Source organism: Sebastes fasciatus, chromosome 24 (genome assembly GCF_043250625.1).
Source record: "Sebastes fasciatus isolate fSebFas1 chromosome 24, fSebFas1.pri, whole genome shotgun sequence".
In the NCBI taxonomy this organism is placed as follows: Eukaryota; Metazoa; Chordata; class Actinopteri; order Perciformes; family Sebastidae; genus Sebastes; species Sebastes fasciatus.
In genome coordinates this window covers 15,172,233-15,185,156 of record NC_133818.1, presented here as the reverse complement: position 1 = coordinate 15,185,156, position 12,924 = coordinate 15,172,233, and the positions used below count along the sequence as shown (strand labels likewise).

General features: G+C 41.1%; 1 protein-coding gene and 1 long non-coding RNA gene across 2 annotated transcripts in view; both read left to right on the top strand.

The window, feature by feature from the left end:
- LOC141762853 (uncharacterized) overlaps positions 1-12,924 on the top strand; it is a 500,458-nt gene that overhangs the window by 154,446 nt on the left and 333,088 nt on the right.
- On the top strand, positions 10,529-11,874 carry LOC141762898 (uncharacterized). The gene is made up of 3 exons (XR_012592926.1): positions 10,529-11,027; positions 11,153-11,230; positions 11,410-11,874. It is a non-coding gene; the product is annotated as an uncharacterized LOC141762898 (long non-coding RNA).

Here is a 12,924-nt window from a genome sequence, read left to right as displayed (position 1 = left end):
CCTACATTTTCCCAGTATCAGACAGGAATTATACAGTGAAAGCGAGGCTTATGGGAAACCAATAAGCACACATTACATAAACAAAGAAGAGGTTTTGTTGCGGTGACGTTTCTAAAATGAGCAGTGGTTAAAGTTATTAGATGCTGTTATGACCAGGGAGTTGATAAGCTAGCGTGCTAGATAGCTGAAAAGTTGTCTACTTCCACTTAAATGATTGAAATACCGCAGCAGGTACTGTATATGGGTCACAGGTGCCTAAGACTTGCAGTTTGTATATATATCTTTGTTTTTCCTTGTTTGAGAGGTGATCTAAACACTTGCTGATTGTAAAAGATAAAGATTTGACAGCCTTGTGCTCTTCCTGGGGGCTTGGTTTTGACCTCCAGGCTATGCGCGAGTCACGTGACTGAAAACTATGAATAGATATCACGTTGTAGCTTACACCCATGATTTACACTCTGGCCCTGTTCAGTCCTGGTATTAATATGCGTCCTCAGTGATCGGATCCCAAGTGGACAGCTCTAAGTACGTCTGTTCACACCTGGCATTATAATGTGTCTCCACATGCGTCTTCAGTGACCACTTGTGATCCGATCTTACTTCCCCGCTCTATATGCAAATAAACACGTAGTAAACACACGGCTAATACAGCAGCCGTTGTGACGTAATATTACATGAATGTCAGTAATAATATCCTACATATTCCTGAATTCTGGTACATTGTATTAACATCAAAATAAAAGGTTATTGTACCGGCGGTCCCTGTGGACCTGCGGTACAACAGCATGGTACAACACAGTACAACAGCGCGGTATTACAGCGCAGTACCGCGCTCCAGAGAGCCGGGGAGGACAGAGGGCAGTCGGGTGGTCGGGTGTCAGCTCCGCGCAAATCAGCGGAACAAAAACACCGACACATCACCGACAGTATGATAATTATGCACTTTACGTGCCTAGTCTGATAGTCTGTAGATATGTAGCCTATAAACAAGATATATTTTAATAAAATACATTTGTACCGACAGAATACAGTAGAGCACAGAGGCTGTTTCCATGCTGACAAGCGCCCGTGTCTGCCCGTTTATTCACCTGAGGGGCGCGGTGATCCCGCGGAGCCCAGCTGGACATCAGGTGATTAGGCGGTCATTAATGTGGCCAGGATGCATTCGCGTACACACTGCTAAAAGAATGTGGTCATATGTGGCCCAGACCACGTCTGAATGTGGTCTGAAACATCCGATCTTAAAGGTCTCATATTATGCTCATTTCCAGGTTCATAGATGTATTTTAATGTTGCACTAGAACATGTTTACATGCTGCAATGTTCAAAAAACCCTTTATTCTTCTCATACTGCAGCCTGAGTCTGCCTGCCTCAGAGCCTAATTCAGCCTCTGTCTGAAAACCCCTGATTCACAGCCTGTCTCCTCCCACTCTGCTCTGATTGGTCAGCGTTTTCTGTCAATCAAACGTCCTCAACAACACAGCGTCACCCTCCCCGCCCCCCTCGCGGCCTGAGAGCAGGGAGAGAGAAGCAGAGAGTAAAATAAACTACTTTAAAGTTTATAAACCAGAAACTTCACCCAGCGCACGTTACCGGAGGAATCTGATCAGAAATCGGCGACACATGATGAACATCTGCGGTCCAGATTCCAGGTTCTCCTGACGGTTTCTCTCAGGTAAATAATGCTATTTATATCTCTGTTAGTTAGCTCAGTGTTTACCTTCTGCATCAACTCTGTAAACCGTAAACATACACTCTGTTTTACGTCTGTCTTTACAGATCCATCTGTGAGAAATGACCGACAGAATCATCCCAGAGGAGAGCAGACAGCTGAGAGCAGACAGCTGTGGGCAGATAGCTCTGTTTACATGGAGATACAGAGCTAACCCGTTAGCATGTAGCTACATGCTAACGGGTTAGCTACATGCTACCGCTATGAGACGGTGTGTAAACACAGCGACCATCAGGGTGGAAAATAGAAGATGTGAAACAGTAGTCAGTTCATTATTTCTGCTAAAAGATAAATGTATGGAAGATCAGAGTAATGGTATATTATTTACAGTAGTAGCTGTCTCTGTGTTACCATGACTACAGACCACCGGAGCTTAGTTTACTGTAGTTTACCAGAGCTGAAGACTTTCTCCTGTACCATGTCATCATAACTAACTAACAGGTGGGATGATTACAAATGCTGTGAATAATTAATATTGTCATCTGTCAACTCAAATAAAGTTTGACTGTGAAACAGAAATGTGTTGTGTTGCTTACAAGTCACTATTTACTACCTGTACTCTGCTACATGCATGACATCAAATATATATAATATATAAATATCATCTGTTTAAACAGTGTAATTACATAAAGCCTTTGTGAAAGAACATGTTATATTTAGATGATGGGAGAACATGAAGCCTGTTCTGCTGGTTCTTGCAGACTAACAGTAGGAGCTACTTTGCTCAAGTTCGGTTGAGGAGGAGAGACAGTGACGCGCTGTGGGGCGGGGTCAGCTACTGAAGGTTCTGCTCTGGTTCGACCAGGAAACCCTTATATGGCTAATTTTCAAATGACGTCAGAAGAAAAGAAAAGCTGCGCAGCGTTTTTCGACACCCATTTCCGGACAAACGGAGCAGGAGAAAAAGAGAGGATGGTCTTTTATGATACTATGGTGACTTGTAGACACACTGGGGACAGATATTGATGTTTAAAAGACATGGAAAAGTGCATTTTGCATAATAGGTGACCTTTAATGTGTCTTGTCACTTGTGATCGGATCACTGAGGACTCATGTTAATTCCAGGTGTGAACAGGGCCTCTGTCTCATTCACTCCTGGCTGCCATTGGCAATAAACAAAGTGGTCGATGATTCCTACCAGTATCACGGGGAGACAGACACAGACCTAATGGTCAGTCAGATGCCGATGGAAGAAAGGCTGAGGCCAGCTTGGATCCAGAAGCCACATTAAGGCGATAAATACATTCTGACTCTGTCTTTTACACCAACCTCCCCGTTTTCACCAGTGATTTCTACCTGGACCATTTACAGCCTCAGCTTTTATTTCATCTCAGTTTAGACTTTTTTTTTTTTTTCCAAACACAAATCATACTTTATCGTTGGATTATTTTAAGGACATGATTAAAATATTATCAGAATTAGAAATACTTTATTCATCTGCGGGGGGAAATTGGGGCGTTACAGTTGCTCTTATATAAACATAAAGAATCAAAGAAAATAGAAATAAAGGAGTACGTAACATGTCAATTACAGTATGTGCACATGCTACAATATAAACACAATATATGTAAAGAAATGTAATTAAGTAATCAGATTATATATACAGTATATATATATATATACAAAACAATTAAATGCCGAAAATGAAGCAGACAAGACAATTTCTAATGTCTGATATACGGTTTGGCTATAATCCAAATACAGATATCTTTGTGACATGAACAGATACCGATACAGTAGCCTTGCGTTACACCTGAAACTGGAACTGGGCATTCCAGATTGGGAGAAGAACAGTTAAAACCGGATCTGTTGATCACAAAACTGTGTTTGATCTGTTACGTTTGCATTTTATATGTCGTCCATGGATCGATGTCTCTTCAGTGTTTCCAAGTTTGTTCCAGAATTCGAGTCCATTTCAACAGGATGTGTCATAAAATCAGTTACATGTTTGAATGTTCATACACAATACTCTTAGTGCTGAATTAATCTGGATATTAATCAGTGTTCAGTTTGGCCTGTAACCAGTATTACAGCCGGGGCATGTGAAGTGATATATACATAATATTTGAATCATTTAGATGTCAGATTTTATTTGTATAGACCAGGGGTCAGCAACCTTTACTATCAAAAGAGCCATTTTAGGCAAAAAAATAATAATAATCTGTCTGGAGCCGCAAAACATTTGAGCATTGTGATGACGGTAACAGTCTAAGTATATAGTATATAAGTCTAATGCAGTGAGGGCTAAAGAGCAAATGTACTACGGAGTATTAGGGCCACATTGAAGGAAAAAACATCAGAGATTTCCTGAATAAAGTCGTAATAATACAAGAATAAAGTCATAACTTTACGAGACAAAAGTCGTAATAATACAAGAATAAATTCATAACTTTACAAGATAAAAAAGTCGTAATATTACAAGAATAAAGTCATAACTTTACAAGATAAAAAAGTCGTAATATTACAAGAATAAAGTCATAACTTCACGAGAAAAAAGAAAATCACGTAAAATTACTACTTTATAATATTATGACTTTATTCTCATAATACTACGACTTTTTTCTAGTAAATCTTTGAATTTATTTTCATAATATTATGAATTTATTTTCGTAATATTATGACTTCTGTCTCGTGATCTCCGGTTTATATTTTTTTCCTACTGTCGTACCATAGACCTACAACAATGATAAATACAATTTAAATTGTAAATAAAAAACAGTTATTCATTTCCATTTTTAAAAATCCACAGGGAGCCACCGGAGAGGCCAAAATCACCAAATTTGCCTCAAAAATCAAATTTCATGAGGAAGACTTCAGGAAGTACGACTTTTCTTGGAGTCTCATATTGTTATGATCGCGATCTCTTTGATTAAATTCATATTCATTTTTGACACAGATTGTTTTACAGTTTGTTCTCTAATATTTCCAGTAGATGGCAGAGGCGTTTCCATATTTTAGGGCAGCAATCCATCCATTAACACCAAGACAGATTGATGCAGCAAATATAACTTTGTCTAAATAACTAATAATTCCTCCATGGGGTTGATGCCCATCTATCAGAGGTCTCTGTGTATACTGAGAAACATTAATTCCAAATATATGTTATTTTTACATAAACTGTAGATGTTGTGAAATAAAAAAGCATAATTACCTGAAATTCAGCTACAGTGGGAATCAGCAGCCTAACTATAATTTACCACCATTTTGTGTGTTGGTTTAAACAAAAATTGTACTCAGTATTGAGAAATGGATGTAACCAATAGTAAAACACTGTAACACACTCCGGGTACGAAATGAGTCCTTACCCCAAGTGAAGGAGTTCAAGGGTTCTCGGGGTCTTGTTGGTGAGTGAGGGGACTATGGAATGTGAGATTGGCCGGAGAATCGGAGCAGTGTGGGGGCGATATTGCATTCGCTTTACCGCACCGTTGTGACGAAAAGAGAGCTGAGCCGGAAGGCAAAGCTCTCGATCTACCGGTCAATCTCCGTTCCTACTCTCACCTATGGTCATGAGGGCTGGGTCAGGACCCAAAGAACTAGATCGTGGGTTTTCTCAGGAGGGTGGCTGGCGTCTCCCTTAGAGATAGGGTGAGAAGCTCAGTCATCCGTGAGGGACTCGGAGTAGAGACGCTGGTCCTTTATGTTGAAAGGAGCCAGCTGTGGTGGTTCAGGCATCTAGTTAGGATGCCCCCCTTAGGGAGGTGTTCCAGGCACGACCTGCTGGGAGGAGACCACGGGGAAGACCCAGGACTAGGTGGAGAGATTATATCTCCACACTGGCCTGGGAACGCCTCGGGATCCCCCAGTCAGAGCTGGTTAATGTGGCCCGGGAAAGGGAAGTTTGGGGTCCCCTGCTGGAGCTGTTGCCCCCGAGACCCGACCCCGGATAAGAGGTTGAAGATGAGTGAGTGTGATGTAACACACAGCTAAATGAATGGTATCAGTAGATGTGTAGTTAGACTGAATAGATTTAAATGAGTTCAATTTGTTTTTCATACTGATTTCATATGCCACACACTATTATCCACGTTGCTAATATTTCATACTTAGTTGACAAAAATAGCAACATTCTGTACATGAACACCTGTAAGTCTCACTTCCAAAATCCAACTCCTCACTGCTGGTTTAACAAACTGAAGGAGACCTCTATCAGAAGCCCCCCCGGCCACAATGACACAAGTGAGCCACTAGAGGGAGGCACAACAAAATGCATGGCGAGTTCCTCACACAGAGGAGATCTGACTCATTTATCAAAAGGATACAAGCATCTTGGTATGAACAGTTCCGTTACATGTGTCTGTGGGGATGGAAACCTCGCACAGCGTCTGAAGACCAGCCTGGGAGACCACTGAGGGACTACTGAGGTTGCTCACCAGTGTTATCGCAGCTCAGTGAGCTGCCCCAAGTAGGTCTACCTGCAGACTCTCAGTGGCTACAGTTAGGCTTAGGGAAAGCTGTATAATATATACAGTACGTTGCATCTTATTTCCAGGTAAGCTAGTCAGAAAGCCTTCAAAGAGTGGTTTAGTTCTGCACAGGACTGCAGAGATAGACATGCTTGCTGTCACTATGTAAACTATTGTTGCTCAAGAAACTGCTCCAATGTTGCTCTTAAAGCCACGTCTCGTTTGCTGTTTCTAATCATGGCAAATACACAGCGTGAATCCTGATTATAAAAAATACTTTGATATTCTATTGGATCAATGGGCCAAGACTTATTTAAGTGGTTAATCTGTTTGTGTGAATAAAGGAGTCTGAGTGGAGACAGTGGTGTAGGGAGTGAATGAGAGTGTAGCAGAGCTATGAAGAAATTTAGATATGAAAATGGATGTCTGCCTCAGAACGCTGGACCAGGACCCCAACGCCCAAGAGATCACTTTGGATAGCAGATCCACTTAAGAGAAGGTTTTGATCCAGAAAAAGGGCATCTCCTAAAGGGATAGTTCAGGTGTTTTGAAGTGGGGTTGTATGAGCTACTTATCCATAGTCAGTGTATTACCTTCAGTAGATGGTGGTTGACACGCCCCCAGTTGGGAGAAACGTACTTTAGACACCTAAAACAAAGGCCCACCTAAAAAAAACAACGGCCATTTAAGTGTACGCTGTATTTACAATATGTTCAGCGCTTTATCTTGCCATCAGACAGCCCTTTCCGATGGGGAACTGAAAGTGAAACTTATCATTGCTCTCTCCAAAGCCTCCAGTCTCTGTTGACAAAAACATTAGAGATACATTTCACTTTCAGCTCGGTTCGCCATCGGAAAATATTCTGAATATAGCGAACAATTAAACTGATATTATTTTTTTTGGGTGAGCCTTAGGTGGCTAAAATAAGCTTTGCAGTACATTGATTTTCTCCCGTGCTGGTACTCCTGTCTGCTTCTCCAAACTGGGGGCGCGCCGACCGTCATCTACTGTAGGTGATACACTGACTATGGAGAAGGACCTCATATAACCCCACTTCAAAAACAGCCCAAACTATCCCTTTAAGTCTTGTAGCCTATAGTTATAAGGAACCATAACGTCAACACACAACCCTCTCATTTTTAAGTATTTCATTTAGACCTTGTGGTCCTTAACTCCCAGTGCATCACAAGTGTTCTGAATGGTAGATGCACGGGTTCTAGGAAGTCACCAAAAATGGGATCAATCCCTTCACTCAGACATCGGCTCTCTATTTGCCTTCTGAATGTGACATGAGACACAACCTGTGTACCTGTTGTTAGTAAAACTGCTGTATTACTGTAGGCTAATGCCAAATAGTGCCACAAGGTGGTGCCTCCTTTTATTGGGATGTACTGAGAGTTGAGTTGAAAGTTGAGTGGAGAGTTGTGCACACACACACACACACACAGTTCTATCGCAACTACTCCGACCGACGTCCACAAGAGATACCTGAGTTGGTACAGGTTATGCTGTCTACGTTCTACTGCTCATGTATGATTAGTGAATATGCTTCCGTAGAGACCTGGCATTGTACGGTCAATGTTAAGTACTGTAGAATAAAGTAACAGTGTGGAGATCTCCGTTTCGTTGTCTGTGGACTCTCTGAGCTAATCGGCTATCCCGGAGCTCCTGCTGACTAACCCCACGCTGCTAGCTCTCTTCACCTCCAGTATACACCAACACGTTACAAGGTCAGTGAGGCTGCCAGGCAATGTATGGCTCATTGAAAATACTGGGGGCTTCACTTGCACTTTCTCAGATACACTTGACATATTTAGAAATCTAAAGCGTTTGTACCAATTTAATTATGAATATGCTGTCGAATGTTGCATTACCATGTAACAAAAATCCGGAGGAGACACTCCCAGACGCAAAATATTAAAACAAGTCGTATATGGTGAATGATTTATCTTTGTAAAGTTGAAGCAACAGTGGCATTGAACTATGTCACCTCCTATTACCTCTGGAGGTCAGTGTCAATAAACCAGTCATGGTTAGTACTACTCAGTTGTTGTACTAACCAGTTTTGACAAGTTAATCTTGGCTTATGCTCTACTACTTTGATTTTGACCATACTTTTCATTCATCTATCTCTCACAAGTCCCCCACATTTGTGCGCACAGTTCACTGTAACACATTTACACCTTAATATCCTTTTTCCCCCAAAATTAGCACAAGCTGCAAAAATGTAAAAATATAAGTGCAGCAGACATATTAATCCAGAAACATCAGATCTAATAGGAAAACCCTGACATGGAACACATTAACGCACAATGAACTCTTTAACTTTAGGTACATTTAGCTGACAATTAGGGCAAATTAATCACACATTTTAATCAAGTATTTAATATTCTTATCAACATGGAAGTGGGCAAATATGCTGCTTAATGCAAACGTATGTATATATTTATTATTGGAAATCAATTAACAACACAAAACAATGACGGATATTGTCCAGAAACCCTCACAGGTACTGCATTTAGCATACAAAATACAGACGTAGGCAAAATTGTTGGTAACGTTCCGTTAAAGAGAGAAAAACCCACAATGGTCACTGAAATAACTTGAAACTGACAAAAGTAGTAATAAATAAAAATTCACTGAAAATTAACTAATGAAAATCAGATATTGTTTTTGAATTATGGTTCAGCAGAATCATTTAAAAAAACAAACTAATGAAACTGGCCTAGACAAAAATGATGGTAACATTAACTTAATATTTTGTTGCACAACCTTTTGAGGCAATCACTGCAATCAAGTGATTTCTGTAACTCTCAATGAGACTTCTGCACCTGTTGACAGGTATGTTGGCCCACTCCTCGTGAGCAAACTGCTCCAGCTGTCTCAGGTTTGAAGGGTGTCTTCTCCAGACAGCATGTTTCAGCTCCTTCCACAGATGTTCAATAGGATTTAGATCAGGGCTCATAGAAGGCCACTTCAGAATAGTCCAATGTTTTGTTCTTAGCCATTCTTGGGTGTTTTTAGCTGTGTTTTGGGTCATTATCCTGTTTGAGGACCCATGACCTGCAACTGAGACCAAGCTTTCTGACACTGGGCAGCACATTTCGCTCCAGAATGCCTTGATAGTCTTGAGATTTCATTGCACCCTGCACAGATTCAAGACACCCTGTGCCAGATGCAGCAAAGCAGCCCCAGAACATAACCTAGCCTCCTCCATGTTTCACATTAGGTACAGTGTTCTTTTCTTTGGATGCTTAATTTTTGCGTCTGTGAACATAGAGCTGATGTGACTTGCCAAAAAGCTCCAGTTTTGTCTCATCTGTCAAAAGGACATTCTCCCAGAAGCTTTGTGGCTTGTCAATATGCATTTTGGAAAATTCCAGTCTCGCTTTTTTATGATTTGGTGTCCTCCTGGGTTGTCTTCCATTAAGTCCACTTTGGCTCAAACAGTGACGGATGGTGCGATCTGACACTGATGTACCTTGACCTTGGAGTTCACCTCTAATCTCTTTGGAAGTTGTTCTGGGCTCTTTGGTTACCATTCGTATTATCCGTCTCTTCAATATGTCATCAATTTTCCCCTTGCGGCCACGTCCAGGGAGGTTGGCTACAGTCCCATGGACCTTAAACTTCTGAATAATATGTGCAGCTGTAGTCACAGGAACATCAAGCTGCTTGGAGATGGTCTTATAGCCTTTACCTTTAACATGAAGGTCTATAATGTTCTTTCTGATCTCCTGAGACAACTCTCTCCTTAGCTTTCTGTGGTCCATGTTCAGTGTGGTACACACCATGATGCCAAACAGCACAGTGACTACTTTTCACCCTTTAAATAGGCAGACTGACTGATTACAAGTTTGAAGATACCTGTGATGCTATTTACAGGACACACCTTAGTTTAACATGTCCCTATGGTCACATTATTTTACATCTTTTCTAGGGGTACCATCATTTTTGTCCTGGCCAGTTTCATTAGTTTGTTTTTTAAAATGATTCTGTTGAACCACAATTCAAAAACAATATCTGATTTTCATTAGTTCATTTTCAGTAAATTTTTATTTATTATTACTTTTGTCAGTTTCAAGTTATTTCAGTGACCATTGTGGGTTTTTCTCTCTTTAACAGAACGTTACCAACAACTTTGCCTACGTCTGTATGCTCAAATCATAACATGGCAAACTCAACAGCTGTCAGTGTGTCAGTGTGCTGACTTTACAGACATGCCCACTTTATGATAATCACATGCAGTTTGGGGCAAGGTCAAGGGGAGACTCGTGGGTACCCATAGAACCCATTTTCATTCACATATCTGGAGGTCAGAGGTCAAGGGACCCCAGTTTTGGAGCGTTATTTGGTGTTCTTCCCGACAAGCTATTATGGTATTTGTATACCAATGGATTCCTTAGGTTTTTCTAGTTTCATAGGATCTTCACTTTAGCTTTAAAACTGAGCCTGCAGCTACCTAAAATTGCAAGTTGCGTTAATGTGTTAAAGAAATTAGTGGCGTTAAAATGATTTTGTGTAAATGCGTTAAATTCGACAGCCCTACTGATAATACTTTTACTTCAGTAAGGTTTTGAATACAGGAGTTTTACTTGCAGTGGAGCATTTTCATGGTGTGGTATTGGTATACTGTAGTAAAAGCAAAGGATCTGAAAACAGATTGCACTCACACCATTTGCTCTAAATGTTAAATGCATGAAGTTTATAGATGGTAATGTTTTAAAGCCCCAGTCAGCTTATAATAACATCATTGGTCTAAGCTTGTTATCTTAACCACTGTGTATGTGTGTGTGTGTGTGTGTGTCAGGCTCAGACAGAGGAATCCAGATGATGACCTCGTTCCTGTGGTGATGAGAGACACCATTAGCTTCCTTTCAGAGCAAGGTGACTCTTTTCTTGTTGTGATAGAAATACAAACATAATGCACTAATCAACTTTAACTGTAGATCGCCTCAGTGAATCGTTCTCTCATTAAGAACCGCCTTGTTGTTCTTCACTGTGTGTGTCAGGTTTGGAGATTGAAGGCATCTTCAGACGATCTGCCAACGTGACTCTGGTGAAGGAGGTCCAGCTCAGATACAATTCGGGTAGGATCAACATGCCTGTTTAACCAGTCGATTGAGCTTATGCGTTTAAGCACAAGGAAGCGCTCCAACTCCGTTGTTTTGTCTTTTTACTTCCTGTCTACACAGGAAGTGGGAAAGCGTCATGTTGTAAAAGATTGCTGCTTGTGTTCACCTTGCGCCTACATGTGTGTGTTTTGTAGGTGAGACGGTGAATTTCAGAGAGATAGAAGACGTCCACTTGGCTGCTGTGATTCTGAAGACATTCCTGAGGGAACTATCGGAGCCTCTGCTGACCTTCCAGCTCTACAACGACATTGTCAACTTCACCTGTATGTTCAAACATTCAGCACTATTTTCCGTTTCATTATCAGAACAACACAAAACAATGACAGATATTGTCCAGAAACCCTCACAGGTACTGCATTTAGCATAAAACAATATGCTCACATCATAACATGGCAAACTGCAGCCCAACAGGCAACAACAGCTGTCAGTGTGTCAGTGTGTTGACTTGACTATGACTTGCCCCAAACTGCATGTGATTATCATAAAGTGGGCATGTCTGTGAAGGGGAGACTTGTGGGTACCCATAGAACCCATTTTCACCCCTTTGAAAATGGCCATGGCAGTTTTTCCTCACCAAAATATAGCGTAAGTTTAGAGAGTTCTTTGTGAATGCATGGTTAGTCTCACACAACCACTGGCTGCAGTTCGGTCACATAGTACATTTCTGACTCTTCCGCCACCCCATTACACCCAACCAACCTTTCAAAACTTCCAGTCCTAAGTGCATGTGTTTATACCTGTCTCAGGCTGTCATCCTTTATCTCTGTAGGGAGATTAATAGCAGTTAGACGTGCTCAGTCATGCTCTGTATTCCTGTGCTGTGCTGTTGTCAGTCTGTCTCTCTGCTGTTTTCTATGTAGTGCCAAAAAACTGCATAATCAATGATAACACAGTGCAGTTATCAAACGTCCCCTCTAGGATTATGATCCCAAACTTAAAGAGAGGAGAGATGAAGAGAATGGAGGTGTGAACGTCTCAGGTTAAATTACAAATGGTGAACTTGGTACCAAATGTTGTGGACAATCTTTAAATGCTGTAACTATAGTAACCAGGAGAAACCGAGCTGTGTGATTCCACCAGCAGGTCATTAATTGTTAGAACCCAAACACAGCTGTGCATGTGGATGAAATGAGTGCTGGACCTGGACCTGGACCTGGACCTGGACCTGGACCTGGACCTGGACCTGGACCTGGACCTGGACCTGGACCTGGACCTGGACCTGGACCTGGACCTGGACCTGGACCTGGACCTGGACCTGGACCTGGACCTGGACCTGGACCTGGACTGATTTCAGACTGAGGAGCTCTGTAATATACTGTACTATATCCTAATAGTGACTGATATTTATGATTCTTTATGGCTCTCTCATTACTAAAGGCCTATTTGACTTTAACATTGTATTAATAATATAATCTCTGTATTTCCACACTTTTTCCCATCACATTATAATTGTCTTAAGCACTTTTTTACACCATTTTTTTTTTTAATGGTATGGGATAATAATATTTAGTAATACAAAAACAGAAGTACTAAGACACAAGCCGTTCAGCACGTCATTACCAGGAGTTTTTAAATAGTGTGCAGGGCTTTTATTTACCTTAATGGCAGAGAGAACCAGGTCTTTATTTTGAATTTAATGCAACACTTCC